The 16,198-nt window shown below is 41.9% G+C and overlaps 1 long non-coding RNA gene and 1 other non-coding gene across 2 annotated transcripts in view; both read right to left on the bottom strand.

The window, feature by feature from the left end:
- LOC139081000 (uncharacterized) overlaps positions 1–13,478 on the bottom strand; it is a 56,657-nt gene extending 43,179 nt beyond the window's left edge. The window contains exon 1 of the long non-coding RNA XR_011535923.1: positions 13,214–13,478. This is a non-coding gene — a long non-coding RNA (uncharacterized lncRNA). The remainder of the gene's footprint in view (positions 1–13,213) is intronic.
- A 2,000-nt stretch (positions 13,479–15,478) lies between these two features.
- LOC139081220 (U6 spliceosomal RNA) lies at positions 15,479–15,585 on the bottom strand. The gene has a single exon (XR_011536343.1). It is a non-coding gene; the product is annotated as a U6 spliceosomal RNA (small nuclear RNA).
- Positions 15,586–16,198: the final 613 nt, after the last annotated feature.

The following is a 16,198-nucleotide window of genomic DNA, read 5'->3' as shown; positions in this document are numbered from 1 at the left end:
CCCATGGGTCGTGTCCCCATGCCGGCAGCAGCAGAAGCTCTGACAGCCCATGGGTCCTGTCCCCATGCTATTCTATTCTCTAAATAAAAGAGCACTACTGCCAGATCTTAAGAGTCTAAGAAATCTTTCTTTCAAGTCCTCGGCTCACCGACCCCGCATCATGTTTAATAACTGAAAATGACTCATCAAAATGTATTAAATGTTATAAATGTTTAGGTCACTAAGAGCTTGAGATGGCTCCAAAAGTCCATCCCCCTCGTTTTTCGCCAGTTGGATGTTTATTAAGCATTGACTTACTGAGTGTGGATTTGGAGACATTTGTTCCTATAGGGTCTTTTGCCCTATATCATGCGACAATCACAGAGAGATGATGGGATATATAACGGTTTACTCGGAGATAGTTTATCAAAGGATTACTTTGTTGGGGAGCAGTAGGGATGGATCAAAGCTGCAAGAACATGGAAGTGGGTCATCAGTCCATTTTTTCTAAATAATAAAGAGAGTTCACACAGTTGAGTGCCTACCATTTCCCAGGCAATGGTCTGAGTTTTAACTCATTTAATTTCCAGAACTATAAGATAGATCTTATTAGTACACTCAATTTAAAGATGGTGAAACTGAGGCACAGGAAAGTTAAATAACTTAGCCACAGTCACAAGTAGAAAGAGACAGAGCGAGGACACGAGACCAAGTCGTGTAGTTCTGTAATCTCTGCTCCGAACCACTATGCTATACTCGCTGGACTATGAAAGGTCTTGAAAGGGTCTCTGTCTGCTTCGTTCAGCCAGCAAAACCTCAGGAAACATTTGTGTGCCAAGCATCGTACCGGACCCTGGGAACACAAAGGTCAATATAATGAGATACCTGCCCTCCAGGAGTGCATTCCAGTGGGGAGATAAATAAGTAAAAAAGCAATTATTGCGGCTGGCCCTGTGGTCGAGTGGTTCAGTTTGCGCGCACTGCTTTGGTGGCCCAGGATTTCACTGGTTCGGATCCTGGGCGTGGACCTAGCACTGCTCATCAAGCCATGCTAAGGCAGCGCCCCACATAGAACAACCAGAAGGACCTGCAACTAGAATATACAACTATATACTGGGGGGCTTTGGGGAGAAGAAGAAGAAGAAGAAAAAAGATTGGCCACAGATATTAGCTCAGGTGCCAATCTTTAAAAAAGAAAAAAAAAGCAATTATATTACTTTACCTTCCGACAGAATCAAGTTCAAGCAATTCCAGGCAGATCAAAATCAATATGATTTTTAAAACTTGAGGAGTAAATTACATATGCAAAGATATAGGCGGTCCTCCACAGAATGTACCTGACTACCACCCACCATGAATTAATGAGTCCCGAAGGCAAGGAAGGCAAGTCCTCTGGGGGCCTTTCCTGCTACAGGAAGGACTGTGTGTAAACAGACAGGGATTTGCACCGTGGAGATTGAGAGTGGAGGACGAAAGTGTTAAGAATCTCCCTCCCCAAAAACTCAACAAAATCATGGACTACAGGTGAGCCTGACCCTGTTATTTCTACCTTAGGCCTTTTTTTTTAATTTTTCCTTTTTTTAACTCAGGTTATGAACTGTAAAGGAGAATCGGGGATGTGGATACATGTTATAAGAAATGTCTAAGAAACTCCAAATATGTTCCATTTCTCACCATCACCAAACACCTCCTTCCACTCTTCTTTCCCTACAAAAGTGAGTCCTTCTACTTTTGGTATCCAACTTGGCTCCCCCGATAGAGGTTACACCCCAAGTTGCTGCCTGATGCCAAACTGTCAATTACTGTTTAGTCGTCTCCTTGAAACAGGCCGTATAATTACATAATCACATCACAGCTAATCTGGTTTATTGGAAGGCTTCTGGACAAGACGGTTTGGCTAATCATTCTCCCGGAGGACCTGTCTCCTAGGATACTTCTCCTACCCACTTGGAGTAAATACAGAGATGGCCAGCTCTTCCACCCTCAGCCTTTTGTAGATTGCTTTAACTAAGAAGAGGTTGGGAAAAGGCTGCGCTTGGCAGGATTTCTTTAAAGACGTCGTGATTGAGCAATTGCTCAAAGTTGTTGAGAGCCAGCAGATGGAGCAGATAAGGAGGCCCCACCAACTTTTTTGGCCACTTGTGATCAATTCGGAACTTAAAACCTGTTTATTCTCATCTTAGGAAAAATCCAGGCCCTCCCCTCCCTGCTTCTGCTGGAAAGGGCAGGGCAGGGTTTAGGCTTATCAGGAACGCGTTTGTTTTTCCTTGAGCCCAGGAAGCCTGATCTCTCCTGCAACCAAAACATGATGGGAAGGCGTAGCAGCCTATTGCAAAAGTATCCTGTTTTCTTTGAAGTTCTTCCCTTGAGACTGCATTCTGCTCTTGAGTTTCCCGGGCCTTGTCAAGCACAGGGGGCACTGCTCAGTTCTACTTGAAGGCACAAGAACTGAAACCTGCCCACTTTTTCTTGGAGAGCAGAAGGAGTGTGTTTGCTATTTGTCCTTATTTGGGCTCAGTTTCCTGCGATGGCTGTTTTGAGTCGGTTTCTCAGGCCAACAATAATAGACACAGCAAATTCACTTGTGGAAACTCTGTCTGGCTTTGGTCTGTTGTCTGTGTTTTTAAATACAATTGAGTGATTCTATTAGCATTCTGTTTAGTAGCCACCCACATTTGGAATGCTTCCACCTTGAGTGACAGACATATCTTTTTTAATTCCCATTTTATAATTTGTTTTAGAATTTTGAATTTGTTGTTTGGGGTACAGAATGGGTATAAGATAGAAACTATCCATTCTTGATAGGGCCATCGGTGTAATTTACAGGGCCCAGTGCAAAATGAAAATGTGGGGTTCCTTGTTTAAAAATTATTACGATTTTCAAAACAGAGACAGTAGAGCATTAAACCAAGCCTGGGGTCCTTCTGAGTGCGAGGCCCTGTGTGACTACACGGGTTGCCCTCCCACGAAGCCAGCCCCATTCTGGATCATTCGTAGGCAATTCGAAGATTCTCCAGGCTCAAGGTTTGTTCTCATCCACTTTCCTGCTTGCTGGCTTGAGACAAATCTGTGGCCCTTCAGAAACTGCTACATTAAGTTGTGGCCTGGGGAAAATTGATATAAAATTAAATTTATTGATTTGGCTAAAGGCATCTGGTGAGGGACAGGAAGAGACACTAGCGAGATACTTCTCCCTTGCCTGATTATTTCCTTTGTCCTTATTGTGAAATCGTGTAATGGAATAGTAAAACCACTAAAGTGAAATTCAGATCCTCAAAAAGTTAAACATAGAATTACCATATGACCCAGCAATTCCACACCTAGGTATATATGCAGAGGAATTGAAAACAGGAACTCAAACAGATACTCATACAGCAATGTTCATAGCAGCATTGTTCACAGTAGCCAAAAGGTGAAAACAACCCAAATGTCCACCAATGGACGAATGGATGAATAAATCATGGTATATGCATACAATGGAATATTACTCAGGCATAAAAAGAAATGAAGTCCTGACACATTCTACAACATGGATGAACCTCAAAACCATTATGCTAAGTGAAAGAAGCCAGTCATATAAGTTCACATATTCTATGATTCTATTTATATGAAATTTCCAGAATACGCAAATCCCTAGAGACAGAAAGCAGATTGGCAGTTGCCAGGGGCTGGGGGGATGGGGAGTAAATGCTAAAGTGTATGGGGTTTCCTTTTAGGGTGATGAAATGTTTTGGAACTAGATAGATGTGATGGTTGCACGATATTCTGAATACCCTAAATGCGCTGAATTGTACTCTTTTTTATTTTATATTATGTGAATTTTATGTCAATTTCTCATTCTAACATAGGAGCCAAGTGAGGTATCCCTCTCAGGATAGATTTGAACTGGGGAAAGGCCCAGAGCTTCAAAGCTATTGTCCCCAGCTACCCCATCATGGTATCTGAAGTCATGACCATTAGAATCACTGCAGAAAGATCCCGCTTCACCACAAATATGTTACTAGGGAAGTGTGACACATCTGTTCCTTGATGCCCACTGAACATTTCACTGTTGAGACCTTTTAGGCCATCGAGAAGGGTTCTTCTGGGACAGAAGAAGAAGGTTGAGGGAGTGAAGTCCAAGGGCTGAAAGCTGGGGGCCTCGGCTTCCTGGTCTCTGCTTGGTGACCTTGAGAGAGTCGCCTCTACTCTCTAGGTCCTGCTGTGCTCACTGCAAAATGAGGGGGCAGGAGCGGATGTTCCCTAGGGTTCTTTAGGACTCCTGACTGTGTTCATCAGATTGGAGCGCAGAAGGGACTTGTGGAGGCCCAAGGGTGCTGGGAGGAACCAGGACGTGGGAGTTATCCCAGGAGTGAGAAGAGAGTAGGAAGGCTAGGAGGTTTACACCTGGAGCCCGTGAGAAAAGACGAGAACCAGGGCACTAAAGGCAAATTTAGCCCATTTGACGATTTGGTCTCTATAGGAGAGACTTACTATCCAAGTTCTAGAAAACACAGTCTGTTCATAATAAGAAGTATAAGGCATGAGTTAAAAGATGAAGTAATAAGATATGATATATAAGCCATCCATCACAATCTAGGAATATTTCTATGGTATTACAGAAATTCAAAGATGGAAAGGCAATCAAGTCATTTGAAGAAATAGGCCTCAGAGTGGAGACTCCTGCCACTCAAAGTGCAGTCTGTGAGCCAGCAGCATCAGTATCACCTAGGAGCTTGTGAGAAATGCAGAGTTTCAGGCCCCACCTCAGACCTGCTGAATCAGAATCTGCCTTTTAACAGGATCTCCAGGTCATAGAAACGCACGTTGAAGTTTGAGAAGCACTGTCTACACCGTATTTCTGGAGACGTTAGCCCAGTACACCCTTACTTATTCTCATATGCTCAGCCCTCTGTGCATCCCGTGCAGAAATATTACCAGCTGAAAAGGACTTGGTATCTTAGCGAAGGGAGAGAAACTTGAAATGGGATCCGTGCGCTGGGGGAGTCTGTGAAGTCTGGGCCCCAGTAGTGGGTCATTGTAAATGGGCATCAGGCGCTCCAACTTTGAGCAAATGGGATCTCCTGGGCCATGTTAGCTGCTCTTAGCGAGCCTTCAGAATCTAATGAATCTTCTAGAACAGGGGTCAGCAAACTTCTGTAAAGGTCCAGTTAGTAAATATTTTTGGCTTTGTAGGCACACAGTCTCTGTCTTTGTCAGAACTATTCAACTCTGCCATTGTGGCTCAAAAGCAGCTGCAGACAATCTGTAAATGATTGCGCCTGGCTGTGTTACAATATAACTTTATGTGTGGACACCAAAATGTGAATTTCACATAATTTCCATATGTCATGAAATACTCATCTTCTTATGATTTTTTTTTCCAATCGTTTAAAAATGTAAAAAGCATTCGCAGCTCACAGGCCATAAAAACACAGGCAGTGGGCTGGATTTTGGCCATGGGCCTGAGTTTGCAGAGGCCTGTCTGACAAGGAAGATAGTCAGCCTGGGGCAAAATTATAGGGAGGAGAAGTATAGCATATTTCTACTCAAAATTTGGAGTGGAAGATGAGGGGGAGAGATGCACAAACATGTAGTATTTAACTTCTCTTTCGGGTTTTGGACTGTGATGGGGGAACACTGCAAATCCCCTTTTTACGTGGGCTGTAATTACAGATACAGCAAAAGAGAACTTATCTCCCAACAGCACTGTGGAATGCTTTGGAACGTTCACACAGAGACTCCAAAGAGTTTATGTAAACAAGCAAGAAGACATGGAAGCGAGCAACAACGGAAATACTTGGAATTCTTGTTCTTTGAAGATGCGCTGTAACTTGAACTAATCTGAAGCAGACTGTAGATTTCATCATCTGTTAAAACGATGTGCCTGAAGGCCTTCACCACAAGCCACTCGATAATGCTCTAGGTGCCAACGCACTGGCTGCAAGAACTTCTAAGTCCCGCTGGCGTGCAGTAGAAGCCAGAACTGCTGTGATGCGATTTTTCCTCGATTAATCTCTTGATTTGTGCTTCATTACAACCTGGTGATAACTTCATGAGCTTATAAATAAGTTGCCATAAACTTAACCCCTGTGTTTAAAAGATCTTCAGAACGCTCTTCATTTTCCACTACAATTAAAAAAAAAAAGACTAAGGCAGCTTGTTATTAGAGCTAGTTGTGGTGTAAGAAATCCATAGAAATATGAAGAGATACCATCTCCGAAATCCTCCATGAAGGAAAGGAGTCCAAGATGTGATGGCAGTGAAGTGAATTGGCTCCTCTTACCTGGCTTGGCAACTCCCTCAGATGACTTGTTTCAGAATGCAAATCATAGGGGACACTTTTGTCCCAAGGCTATTTCAGCCTTAAGGCTAATTAAGATTTGGACAACTTTCTTTTATTAACTAAAACTTTTTTCCGTCCCAATTATGTGAATGTTTGGACTATAAATTGTCACAGAATGTATGGAAAGTACTTTGACAATAGAAATCAGGAGTTTGGAATATTCAAATTCTTTGATATCATTATTCTATCTTTTGAATCTGTTCTCTGGACAGAATCTGAAATATAGGGAGAGAAAGTGTTAGTCCAAAGTTGTTTATCGTAGCAGTACCCCATCTTAGCAAAACCCTGGAAGCAATTTTAAGTTTACAGCAAAAGGAAATGATCAAAGAATATTATCATAAGACGAACTATTAGATGGTCATTGAAATGTTTAGTAAGCAATCATTTCAATTTGTGAAGTGACCCTTTGAGGTACTAAAATATGAATATAAATCTTCTAAATTATCAGATGGAAAACTCACATGTTCATATATTTAAAAATTAGGAAAGATAACTTAAGATTACAGAATTACGACTAAACATAGAGATAAATGTACAATAGAGGTAAATGAAATAAACATAATTTTACCTTTAAAACAAAAAACAACCCAGACCAGCCCCAATGGCCTAGTGGTTAAGTTTGGCATGCTCCACTTTGGCAGCCCAGGTTGGGTTCCTGGGCATGCACCTACACCACTCGTCTGTCAGTGGCCATGCTGTGGCAGTGGCTCACATACAAAAAGAGGAGGATTGGCAATGCATGTTAGCTCAGGTGAATCCTCCTCAGCAAAAAAAGAAAGAAAAACAAACAACTCTCAGATTGAATTTAAAAAAAAAAACAACTTCCAACTCTCTGGGCCATATAGGAGATGCATTTAAACCAAAGTGACTCTGAAAACAAAAGATAAGCAGATAAATTGAGCAAAGGCAGAAAAGAAGAAAGGAACAAAAGAAGGACTCATGGCATCAAGTATGCTCACAATGTTGCACAACCATCACCACTATCCATTTCCAGAACTTTTCCATCATCCCAAATAAACACTCCTTACTCATTAAACAATAATTCCCCATTCCCCCCTCCTCAGCCCCTGGTAACCTTTATTCTACTTTCTGTCTTTATGAATTTGCCTATTCCAGTTACCTCATATGAGTGGAGTCACACAATATTTGTCTTTTTGTGTCTGGCTTATTTCACTTGGCATAATGTTATCAAGGTTCATGCACGTTGTAGGATGTATTAGAATTTCATTCATTTTTATGGCTGTATACTATTCCACTGTATGGACAGAACACATTTTGTTCATCCATTCATCTGTTGATGGACACTTGACTTATTTGCACCTTTCGGCTATTGTGAATAATGCTGCTGTGAACATTGGTGTGCAAGTACCTATTTGACTCCCTGTTGTCAGTTCTTTGGGGTATATACCTGGGAGTGGAATTACTAGATCATATGATAATTCTATGAAGTGTATTATTCTTAATCTTGGTCGAAAATAGGTCCTTCTAGGTAAGACTTAAAGTCCAGATCCATAAAGAAAATTATTTATAAATTTAACTACATAAAAAAATATAAACTTCTTTATTTCAGAAAATTTTATTTCCAAAGTCAAAAGACTGAGGAAAATATTGCGACACATGACAATGAGCTCACACAAATCAATAAGAACAAGATGTATAATCCAATAGAAAACAGGCAAGCAGGAAGTTTCTGGGAGAGAGAGGAGGGGAAGAAAATAAATCTGAAAAGATACCTTTAGTTATAATTTAAGAATTATAAACCAAAACCACAACAACAAGATACTGGTTTTTTTTTTACTTTATTTTATTTTTTTGTGAGGAAGATTGGCCTTGTGCTAACATCTCTTGACAATCTTCCTCTTTTTGCTTGAGGAAGACTATTGCTGAGCTAACATCTGTGCCAATCTTCTTCTATTTTATGTGGGACGCTGCCACAGCATGGCTTGAGCAGCGGTGCTAGATCTGCACCCAGGAACTGAATCTGAGAACCCCAGGCTGCTGAAGCAGAGCACATGAACTTAACCACTATGCCACTGGGCCAGCCCTAAGATACCATTTTTAAACTATAGGTTGCCTGAAAAGCTAAAACTTTACAACACTCAGTAGTGGCAAGGATGCTGGGATACATTTGCATACACTTTTTGGTGGGCATGTAAATTTCTTCAGCAGATTTGGAGAACAATTTGGTGACACCTGTCACAGTTTATATGGCACGTAATTTCATCTCAGCTGAGATGTAGTTATGTAGAAACAAGTTGCAGCATTGTTGCAGCACTGTTTGTAAGGCTAAAACGGTGAAAGAAACCTGAAGGTTTATCATTACAAGACTAAATGAATTATGATACATCCAAACCATGGAAGGCATTTGAAGATGATGGTAATTAACTGATAAGGAATCTTGGCTCTCTAGGGCCAGCCCCAGTGGCCCAGTGGTTGAGTTCAGCACACTGCACTTCAGTAGCCTGGGTTCAGTTCCTGGGCGCAGACCTACACCACTCATCTGTCAGTGGCCATGCTGTGGTGGCAGCCCACATATGAAAAGAGGAGGATTGGCAGCGGATGTTAGCTCAGAGCAAATCTTCCTCAGAAAAAAAAAAAAAAGAATCCAGGCTCTCTAATCTTCTCTGCTCACCACGGATTCTCTTCACTAGGCTTCAATGTACTGGAAATTCCCTACAATGGTGCTTGGGGGTGTCTGTGTACCTGAAACTTCTATTGTGATTTTTTTTTTGGTTTTTTTGTTTGTTTGTTTTTTTAAAGATTTTTATTTTTTCCTTTTTCTCCCCAAAGCCCCCCAGTACATAGTTGTATATTCTTCGTTGTGGGTCCTTCTAGTTGTGGCATGTGGGACGCTGCCTCAGCATGGTTTGATGAGCAGTGCCATGTCCGCGCCCAGGATTCGAACCAACGAAACACTGGGCCGCCTGCAGTGGAGTGCACAAACTTAACCTCTCAGCCACGGGGCCAGCCCCTATTGTGATTGTTTTTAACTGCTGCTCCTCATATGTTGTTTCTTGTCTTGCTAATGTCACTACCATAAGCTGTAAAGAGAGGTTTCTTCCCAATGATGCTCCATCTCCAAAAGAGAACCTGGCTCTTCCAGAAGTTTCATAGGCCTCCCACTGTCAAGGAACTCAGAACAGGTGCACAAAAACCTGGGCATCCTTGGGACCCTGGCAGGTCCACACCTGAGCTTGTTCTTTCCCCACTGCCTGGGCACAGAGCTGATGTCCCAGGACGTATGCACACCTTTCATCTGTCTTCCTGCAGAGCTGTGTTCTCTGTTTGCTTGAGAGATTTTCTTGCCCTCCCTGAGGCCGGGAAAGCCCATCTCTTCTCAATTGGGAGTGTGCATCTCAGAATCTCTGAAACTCTTTCATTCGTCCCAACAACTTCTTCACAGTTTCAACAAGAGGCCAAAAGGAGTCCTGGTAACTGTGCTGATTTGCTGACGATCCCGCATTTGACACACAGGTAACCTTGGGCCCACCCCATCCTGACCTTTGCTAGATGAGCTTCTACTTGCTCCTTCTCTAAAATGCAATTCAACCTGAATCTCTGTATGATATAAATATGCTACTGAACATGGATAAAAGAGTTTAATTCTCCACTTGTGGCCTATAGTTGTTAATTCCTAGAAGCAACAGAATACTTGCTTAAAAAGTCAAAAGCTTACGTTATTATTTACATGATAATCCACTCCTTTTGTTCCATTAGTGAATAAGCATTTTGATGTCCTAATTTTTCTAGCATGTGTAATAAATCAAAAGAAAATAACCATGTGCTAATTTTAACTCTAAATTTTTGTTAATGATTTCTGTTTTTTTCCTTTTTTTTTTCCCTCCCCAAAGCCCCAGTACATAGTTGTATATTCTAGTTGTAAGTCCTTCTAGTTCTTCTATGTGAGCCACCACCACAGCATGACTACTGACAGATGAGTGGTGTGGTTTTGCACCAAGGAACTGGGCCTGGGCCACCAAAGCAGACTGCACTGAACTTTAACTACTGCACCATCAGGGCTGGCCGTGTTTTGTTTTGTTTTGTTTTAGCTGTAACAGCAATCTATTTCTGCCCTAGCAATTCAAGAAGAGCGAGCTATTTAAAATACAAGTTGGATTATGTAACTGCTGGGTTTTGTAGCCTTCAAAGATTTCCCATCATCCTTTGAACATAATCCCAAAGTGCCTATAATTACCAATTTCATCTGCCAGATCTCTCACCCTAAACTCTAGGGGATCCCTTCACCCTCTCTAGCACTGTCATACAGGCCTCCTCTCTCAGTCCTGGAGCACATGTGGCCTTTCATGCCTCGGGGCTGTGTTTGTTTCCCTCAATTCACTTCATCACTTTTTTTTCCAGCTTTATTGAGATATCATTGGCTTATAACATTGTGTTAGTTTAAGGTGTACCACACGCTGATTTGATATGTGTGTATATTGTGAAATGATTACCACAATAAGGTTAGTTAACACCTCCATCATCTCACATAATTACCACTTTTTTTGTGTGGTAAAACATTTAAGATCTACTCTCTTAGCAACTTTCAGTGTACAATACAGTATTGTTAACTGTAGTCACCATGCTGTACATTACATCCCCAGGACTCATAACTGGATATTATAACAGTTTTTTAACTGGAAGCTTGTACCCTTTGACCAACATCTCTCTATTACCCCCAGCCACCACCATTTTATTCTGTTATCATGAGTTCGGCTTTATTAGATTCCGCGTATAAGAGAGATCACACATTATTTGTCTTTCTCTGTCTGACTTATTTCACTTACAATAACGCCCTCAATTAAGATATAATTCACAAACCATATAATTCATCCTTTTAAAGTGTGCAATTCAGTGGTTGTTAGCATATTCACAGCAGTGTGCAACCATCACCACAATCAATTTTAGAACATTTTCATCATCCCAAAAGGAAACTCCATACCAATTATTAGTCACTCCCTGTCCTCCATACCCCCAGGCCCTGGCAACCGCTAATCTACTCTCTGTCTCTATGAGTTTGCCTATTCTGGACATTTCATAGAAATGCAATTATATGATACATGGCCTTTTGTGACTGGCTTCTTTCACTTAGTATAATGTTTTCAAGGTTCAGCCATGTAGCCCGTATCAGTACTTCATTCCTTCTTATGGCTGAATAATCCTCCATTGTATGGATAGACACATTTCGTATATCTATCTGTTGATAGACGTTTGGGCAGTTTCCATTTCTTAGTGATTATCAATAATGCTGCTATTGACATTGGTGTACAAGTTTTTATGTACACATGCTTTCATTTCTCTTAGGTATATACCTAGGAGAGGAATTGCTGGTCATGTGCTAACTCTATGTTTAACCCTTCGAGGGACTGTCAAACTGCTTTCCAAAGTGGCTGCAGCATTTTACATTCCCACCAGCAGTGTGTGAGGGTTCTGATTTCCCTACATTCTCATCAATGAGCATCATTGTCTTTTTGATTATAGCCACCCTCGTGGGTATGAAGTAACATCTCACTGGGGTTTTGGTTTGCATTTCCCTAATACCTAATTATGCTGAGCATCTTTTCATGTGGATATTAGCCATTTGAATAGCTTCTTTGGAGAAATATCTATTCAGATTCTCATCACTCTTTATAATGCATTTTTCTACCTATTCACTTGTTTACTAGCGACCACCCCCCAACCTTCTCCCGCTCCACTTCGGTTGTGTAATTTAATATGTGGACATAAGTAAAGAAAACCCTGTGTGGGGGGAGCCAGTAGTGCTGTGATCCCAGCAGAGAAGTGCATGCCTAGCTCCGCTCAGGCCTCCTCCGTCCTCCGGCCCTGGCCCTATCACGTCCGCTGATCTGCTTGTGAGTAATGCTTTGCTTTCCTTCCCACCACACCTAGTCCCAGAAGAACACTCACTTCCTTGTCTTAAAGCCAATGCTCAAATTGCTAAGGACTTCTCTCTCTTTGCAGTAGGTCAAAGTTCAGCCTGCAGAATATTAATTCTGTATTCTGATCACCATGGCTGCTTTTTTCTACCACGGCGTTGCTATTTCCTCCTACGTAGATCTGTGCAATTGCTGGAGTCCCTCTCTCCTGCAGCACTGCAAATAGGCCTCCTGCACAGGTCTAAAAACACGCCCTGCCCAGAGGAGCTATGCCAATCCTATGGGCTTCCCCAGTTTTTCCCATGACAGCAGACACCTTCTAATCTGATCTTACACAAAAGAATGTCCCCCTAGTACTCTCTTATTGAAGAGTCATTCATTATCAATGCTCCTCCTTCTGTCTCCACCATCAGTCTTGTGAATAAGTAGAGGTTTAAACTGATCTGCACTGTTCAAAGACTGAAATTTTATAAATTACCTAAATAGCCAAAGGGGATGAGGTGAGAAGCAATATGGCCAGGTGTTGAGAACTAGGACTCCAAAGCCAGATCATCTGGAGTTGAATCCCAGACAGCAAGTTAATTAACCTCTCCTTAACTCAGTTTTCCTGTCCGTAAAACAGGAGTAATCAGACTACCTATCTCACAGGAATGGTGTCACAGTGCTTAGAACAGTGCCGGACACACAGGAAGCGCCATATGTTAGTTAATATTTGTAAGCATACAGTGGAATACAGTGCGGCCATTTCAATGGGTGATGAAGGTGCATATTTAGTGGCAAGCAAGGAGCTTCACAATATAGCATTTAGTCACAGAAGCTGACATCAGGACAGCAGCCATTTGAAATATACACGTGTCATAAACATGTACGGATCCATGGAAGAATACACACTGATAGGCTAACAGTAGTTTTTACTGAGTAGTGGAATGTTAATTGATTTTATTTATTGATTAGTCTTTTCCTTATTTTCTCATTTTTCAACATTAATTATACATGACTTAATGTTTTAGGATAAAGAAAATAATTCTCTGCTTACCTCGCTGAATCCGGTGGCTTCCGGGTTTGAGGCCCCCTTTGTATAGGAGGTACGTAAACGCATTGTTTGTTGGCTTGCTTGCTTTGAGTGGGGGGATTATATTTAGCAAGAGGGGTTAACCACTTTGCTTTTAGTCCTCTTACAAACTTCCGTTTCCTTAGGTGTCTACTCTCAGGAAATCTTAAGGAGGCACGGTCCAGCTCAAGCGAGCAGTAGAATCCGCATCCCTTGCCTCCCCTTCCAGGCTTCTTCCTACGCCGCTTTGAGTAACCATCGTGGATCACTTATGTTTGGCAGAGCCTGAGTGCCCTAGTTACCCTGGAAGGTTTGTTAACTAGTTGCGATTTAAAGAAGCATTCCCCCACACGATTAAAACAATAGGCCTTTGAAGTTTTTTCAGCTGAGAGGTATCAACGAGTTCGAACCATAACATTTGATTAATCAACACAGAAAATCAGGTCAGTCCCAGTTGGTTTCTGTCAGTAGATAAAACTTAAATCATGCTGGATGTAATTTATGCGACGTCAGAATAGTTTGTCCAATTCAGGAAAAACCTCAGACCTACCGGTTGTTTGGTATTACACAGGCCAAACATCTGGGTGCCTGGATTTTATGGAATTGGGTATTTTGTTACTACTGTGCTTCCTTTTCTGTAAAAAACGGTAATGATTCATATTCCAACATCCTTCATGGATTTGTTTGAAAATATGCAGAATAAGTTTTGCTTTTGTCCAAAAAATTATTATTGTAAGACCAAAGACCTTCCACACATCCCCGGTGAAAAAGTCCAGGATGACTTCCTGTAGGTACAGTGGATCTGAAAAAAATGGACCAGAATCTATCTTAGCAGCCCCTGGCAGCCTGGTACTTGATGTAAGAGAAAATGTTATTATTCAGGATCAAGGTTAAGAATTTATTGACATTTATTAATGTGCCGTAATATATTTATTTATCAGCCACCTTTTTGCTCCAGTATCTGATCAAATAAAGTAGCACACTCGAAAGGCACTTTTAAAAGATGTCTGCCCAAATTAAGACATGCCTCTAGTAGCAGAGAGAGATGGATGATGGAATGGCTGAATGTTCAGTAAAAATGTCCTCAAATTCCTGCCTTCTTGGTGTTTCTTCTTGTTTTTGTCTAGTTGTGTGGTAACATCTCCCTCCTCTGACTTATCCCACACAGTTCTATTTAGGCCTGACATCGATGTTACATCCTGACCCCAGCAGACGTGCCACATTGTCAGTGACCCTAGAGTCTCAGGGTTTCTCAAAATGTCATCCCAAAGCCACCTATATGACGATAATCTGGATGCCTGTTGAATATTGCAACAACCTCTACCTCGCCTCACACCTACTGAATAAACATTTCCAGGAGTAGAGCTTGGAAATCCGCATGTTAATCAAACTTTCCAGATTATTCTATGCAAACTACAGTCAGAGAGTGAAATGTCTGTTGTTTAGGCCAATATTCTTTTTTCAGGAGACTGACCGTAACCAAGAGCCAGAGTAGTATGAATTGGTCTGAAGCTCCCCAGCTCCTTACCCTGCTGTCCAAGATGGTGGAGGCGCCAGAGGCAGGGCAAGAAACAACCCAACTCTCTCAAAATGAGCGTGTACAATAGGACACTGGTCAGAACATGAAAAGGGAAGGCAAGACCGGGAGAAAATATTTACAAATTGTATCTCGGATAAAGGACTCACATCCAGAAATATCTAAAAAGCTCTTACATTCCAATAATAAAAACAAAACAAACAACTCAGTTTAAACACGACCGAACGATTTTATCACACACTTCACTACAGAAGAGATGCAGATAGCAAGTAGGCATGTGAGTAGATGTTCAACATCATTAGTCATTGGGGAAACATGAACTAAGCCCACAGTGAGATGCCACTACAAACCCAGAAGAATGTCTACGATGTTTTAAAAAACTGACAATACTGCCAAGGATGTGAAGCCACTGGAAATCTTCTACATTGCTGGTGGGAATGTAAAATGGTGCTGCCGCTGTAGGTAACTGACAGTTTTTTATAAGTTGAACATGCACTTGGCATACAACCCAGCATTCCCACTCCTAGGCTTTACTCATGCAATGGACTGGATGTTTGTGTCCTCTCAAAATCCCTATGTTGAAATCCTAACCCCCAGCGTGATGGTATTTGGGGGTGCAGCTTCGGGAGGTGACTAGGTCAGGAGGATGGAGCCTTCACGAATAGGATTAGTGCCCTGATAAAAGGGCTTTCTCGCTCGCTCTCTCTTTTTTTTTTAATATGGAATGCTTCACAAATTTGCACGTCATCCTCGCGCAGGGGCCATGCTCATCTTCTCTGTATCGTTCCAATTTTAGTATATGCGCTGTTGAAGTGAGCACTCTCTCACCCTCTTTCTGCCATGGGAGGATACAACGAGAAGACAGCCATCTGCAACTGGGAAGAGGCCCCTCACCAGAACTCAACCATGCGGCACTCTGATCTCAGTCTTTCAGCCTCTAGAACTGTGAGAAGTAAATTTCTGTTGTTTATAAGCCACTGAGTCTATAGTACTTTGTTATAGCAGCTCAAACTCAGAGCAGAACAGTGGAAACAGTAGAAATGGAAACACATGTCCACACAAATGCCTGTGCCTGAAAGTTGACAGCAGCACTGTTCATAATCGCCCCCAACCAGAAACAACCCAAATGCCCGATTAGCAGATGGACGTCTAAACAAGCTGTGGTACATCCATGCGGTGGAATGCTGCTCCGCCATGAAAAGGATCAAACCCTGATACACGCAACAACATGAATGAACCTCAAAGCACTACAGTGAGTGGAGACAGCAGGGGACAAAAGGCTACGTATTGTATGATTCCGTTTAGATGACATTCCGAAAAAGGCCAAACTATAAGGACACAAAACAGATCAGTGGTTGCCAGGAACTGGGGACTGGTAGGAGGGGATTGACTTCGAAGGAGCAATGGGGAACTTTGTGAAGTGATACAAACAC

Source organism: Equus przewalskii, chromosome X (assembly GCF_037783145.1).
Source record: "Equus przewalskii isolate Varuska chromosome X, EquPr2, whole genome shotgun sequence".
Lineage (NCBI taxonomy): Eukaryota > Metazoa > Chordata > Mammalia > Perissodactyla > Equidae > Equus > Equus przewalskii.
This window is presented reverse-complemented; position numbering and strand designations above follow the sequence as displayed.